The following is a 5207-nucleotide window of genomic DNA, read 5'->3' on the forward strand; positions in this document are numbered from 1 at the left end:
CCCGACAACGAATTGAACTCGTTGATTGGGTAGTTGAAAGAATATTCTTTTACTATGATATTCATATCTGACAAAAACTGTTAGAATTTCTTGAAAGTGAATTTCCATTTATTAGTTTCCCGACAGCGAATTGAGCTCTTGATTGGGTAGTTGAAAGAATATTCTTTTACAAGAATATTCATATCTGACAAGAATTGTTAGAATTTCTTGAAAGTGTATTTTCATTTGTTGGTTTTCCGACAACGAATTGAACTCGTCTGTTGGGTAGTTGAAAGAATATTATTTTACGAGAATATCTATCCATATCTGACAAGAACTATCAGAATTTCTTGAAAGTGTATTTCCTTTAGTTGGTTTGCTGTCAATAAGATCAGTAGTTGTAATCTCAAATCATTGCATCTCAGTAGGTGAGATTCTTTCAAGTATAGGTGAATAAGTTTTGTTCTGGATAAAGATCTATCCACATCAAGCTTAGCGTAACTACATTAGAATTCTCAACAAGCTCAATCAACCAAAATTCTGTACTCAACCTTTCAGTTGTAGAATAATTTTGATTCAAGTTGGTTAAAAAGCTGTGTAAGTAGAAGAAGCAAGCTAGCTAATGCTTGAGAACTGCATTAGTTATCTGTATAATCTTATTAGTTATTATTTGAGTCTTGATGAACAATTATTATCAATTGACTGAGGATACTACTGATGTGTTCCGTATCCATTGATTCTCGATTTATTGTGTACATAGTATATTTTTGTATATTTTGTAATAAATATTCATATGATAATGTGTGTCTTTCTTCATTTATAGACTTTCACCCATGAAAAAATAAATTTTTCAATCGATTATTACAATATTCATAATACACAATTCAATATTGAATTTTTCATGACATACTATTAAAAATACATCATTACAATATTCATAATAAACAAATAAAATATTGAGTTTCACCGGACATTAATTTAAGTATCTATCTATAATCTGTTAGCTGAGGCTTTCTGCCATTTTGTAAAATATTGAATCGGCCATTTGATGTATTTAACTGATATTTTCAGCCAATCAGATACTTGGAAATTCGTCCAATCATGGAATCGTAACTTTCTCTATATCCCAAAATATTATGGTACTAAACTTCACATTTTTAAGGCAGTAAATTCATCAGCTTTGATCTGAAAAATTATTAGAACAAAGCTCTGACATGAAAAGAAGTACAAAATCAACTTGTCTACCAATAAAATGAATAACCCTTCACGATAAACAAGAAGTGTACTATTGAGAACTCAGACCCGGTTGCAGAAAAGCCGGATAAAATTTAACCGTGATTAATTTCATGAGAACCAATGAGAGAAGGCCTTTTTAGTAGGACGACTTCTCTGATTGGTTCTCGTGGAATTAATCACGGTTAAAATTTAACCGGCATTTGTGGAACCGGACCTCAATAATTATAATAGCTAATGACAAAGCTGTAATAATGGCTGATTACTGTAAATTCAGTGTATGGATAAATTAAAAAAAGTAATGTTTTAAAACTGTTTCATTTCTAGTTTGTGGTGGACAGGAAAATGTAGAGAATCTTCAATATAATAAACAAGATCTGTGCCAAGAGTGGGAACAAAATGGAGTGAAGCAAGGAAAGCGGAGTTCTCACTGAAAATGAAAAACTGGTGGATTGATAAAAAGAACAAGAAAAACAAAAAATGAACCAAATTTTGCTCAGCGTCTTCCATCTGGGAGCTTGACGGCTAATAATAATAATAATAATAATAAACAAGATCTCAATCAAGTTCTAAAATTACTCAATTTCTATACAGTACGCTGTTATCAAAAACTTTTAAATAAGTTTCTTGATAAAGTTGGGAGTACTTCAGTGACTTAGTTGAGATCGAGTACCACTCATTCCTTCACAGTTGGACGAAGTTGTCCCAAAATCCTTCCGATCACCCCTCCCAAAGCGCCCCAAAAAGAGAGCCCCTTCCAAAAACGCGGCGACAACAAACGGTGCGGGCACCTATCCAAAAACAAACTTCAACTTGCGAGAACGAGTCGCCGGGCGAAATTCGACTCGAATAAGTTCAAATATAAATAATGATAGAATAGGGAAGAGATTTTCTGCTCCCTTCTTAGTTTGTTTGGTACGGTGCCTTCTTAGCGTAAGCGACATCTATAGGCAGGCATTTGCATCACTACTGTCTAACCGAATATAAAACTGCTGTAGATCATCCACTTCCTTCATACACTTCGCTTTCTCTTTCTTTCTGTTTTCTGTGTCTGTCTTCCACGGTTTTACTTTCTTCCTTCACTCATTATTTTCTCTTTCTTCTATTTTCTGTGTCTGTCTTTCACGGATTTACTTCCTTCCTACACTCTGCACTTTCTCTTTCTTCTATTCTCTGTTTCTCTCTTCCAGGGATCTATTTCCTTCCTAAACTCTTCGCTTTATCTTTCTTCTATTCTCTGTTTCTCTCTTTCACGGATCTATTTCCTTCTTACACTCTTCGCTTTATTTTTCTTCTATTCTCTGTTTCTCTCTTTCACGGATCTGATTCCTTCCAACACTTTCCGCTTTCTCTTTCTTCTATTCTCTGTTTCTCTCTTCCAGGGATCTATTTCCTTCCCACACTATTCGCTTTCTCTTTCTTCTATTTTATGTTTCTCTCTTCCACGGATCTATTTCCTTCCTACACTCTTCAATTTCTTTTTCTTCTATTCTCTGTGCCTCTCTACTACCGATATGATATGAGAAAGAAATGGAGAAAAAGGATTATACCGCAAAAAAAGCAGAAAGGAGAATAAGTGTTCCCGCTCTTGGTTAGATTATAGGCTGGGAAAGGAGAATACCTGTAAGATTTTTCCTTTCCAATATTTTGATGTTTTTGACCATATAGATGAAAATGATTATGAATTATGATTATGATTATGATTATATGATTATAAAGGAGACGTTAAAAGTGGAGAAGGCGAAAGAGAAAAGAAAAATGAGAATGTGAGAAAGGAGGAGAATTTCAAGAGGAAGGAATATGAAGAGGAAGAGGAGTATGAAAAAGTAAAAATAGAGATTGAGAAAGTAGGATATGTGAAAAATAATCAGGATCAGAAGAATGGATTAGGAAAGAATGATGAGAAGAAGGGGTAGAAGAAATCGAAGGAAGAGAAAGAGAAAAAATGGAAGGGTATGAAAATATAGAAAAACTTGAGCGGCAGAGAACATTTTGAAAAATCCGTCTGACCAGTAAGGGATTTCAGAATATTTAGTGGGAATAAGACACTGATTTGGATAGAATAGGGGTTGGATTGAGTGAGGATATAGGGAAGGACATGAAAATATAGAAAAACTTAAGCGGCAGAGAACATTTTGAAAAATCCGTCTGACCAGTAAGAATATTTAGTGAGAATAAGATAGTCTACTGATTTGGATAGAATAGGGGTTGGAAGGAGGATATATGGAACATAACTTTTCCGAATTCCTCCGGCATTTTCTGTCTCTTTTCTTTCTCTACAAGTTTTCTCTTCCCAGAGTTCGAACACAACATAACTTCACATTTTTTGTTCTAGTAAGTTTTTCTGTCCCAATTCTACTGTGGGAAATGTTTTGTCTAAAAATGTATTGTTCTTCCAAGGAGTTTACTGTGGCTTGATTGGAAGCAAATCAATAATAGCTCACACCTTAAAGGTGCGTACAGACTTATGCGCCACGAACACACGCATTTCACTTCTCATCAACTGATGCTTATTAAATCTGTATCTTACTTTTCTGTACAAATACATATATAATCAGCTGATGAAAAGTGAAATTCGTGTGTTCGTGGTGCTTAAGACTGTACACATCTTCACATAGTACTAGCTGACGTGATAATGGAGCTTCAAAGTTGATGAATGATGCTTCAGGAGTCGTTCTATTAATATTGTTCTTGCCCCAAATAAATATTGCGGGCTCTAAGTACAGTGAGATTGGAGAGAAGGAGAGAAACTGAAATTTGAGATTAATAATGATTGTGTAAGCTGTAACAAGTCTGCTAATGGTCAAATCTGGCTAGTGGAAAAGTGGGCATCAGTTTTCAAACATAATCACACCAACAACTCATAAAATTAGATAATTTTATGATATTATACAATTTAGTACAGGTCCAGTACCTCGAGATGGGCTCACACTCATTGCATCTTATTTTGCAATGTAAAAGTTATGCAGCATAAGATTGCCTATGTGTTTTAGTGCCGTTTGCACAGTTTCAATTTAAACTGAATTCAATTTTAAACTGGATTAAATCCATATCAAGTCTCGTTTGTTATAATGTGGTTCATTTTGAGATTAAGCCAACAACTGATTGAATTAAGTTTAAGCCACCAGCTGATTTGAATATTACAACAGTGCGATAGTATCCCTCTAGCTGTAATCTATTTGAGGGATATATAATAATAATCCATTACATACAATAAAACAATCAATAGTTTTGTTTTCTTAATTGACCTGATTACATTTCAACTGATTGTTCTGTTTTGTCCATTGCACCATAGCTCAACTTAAATATAAAATAGAAAAAGACTTTTCTCGGTAAGCGACAATTAACAAGATGTCACTTTGGGATATTACCTAATGTTATTCACTCTTTCACAAATATTTATTAAATCATAATACATCTTTATTGTGAAATTAAAATAATTTTAAACTTAACAATACATAATATTCCTTCCTGAAACTAATCGAAATGATTTATTCTTATGAAGTGCACTTTAAGTTTTGTTTGAATCTCATATTAAGCATTCATTTTCAAGCTTTGACAGTGCAAATGACCCTTAGTGACTAAATTGTAATTATTACACTTCTTGCAATAGTGATTGCACAATTGTTTGTTCTATCCCAATAAAGAATAGTTCTATTTATTCTATTTTGATCTCGATGAAACGTTATTTTTCAGTTAAAATTACAATCAAACACAATCAAACTACAATGGAAAACTCGAATATTCAAACTTGTTGGTAAGATGGTGAATCTGCTCAGTGTTAGGTACTTGTCAATATAAAGTATCATAAAAAAATATATGCGCATAGTTCATTTCAAGCCCAGCAACACCAGTCGATTTTTCTCAAATCTCCGCTCAAAAAATCAACGCCGATTTTACGTTTCCCATTTTGAGTGACCAAGAAAAAAAGAAAAACGAGGAGGGTGAAAATTCACCACCAATTCTTTTGATTGTTCAACATCGAGTTTTAAAGT

This window comes from Nilaparvata lugens, chromosome 12, assembly GCF_014356525.2.
Source record: "Nilaparvata lugens isolate BPH chromosome 12, ASM1435652v1, whole genome shotgun sequence".
In the NCBI taxonomy this organism is placed as follows: Eukaryota; Metazoa; Arthropoda; class Insecta; order Hemiptera; family Delphacidae; genus Nilaparvata; species Nilaparvata lugens.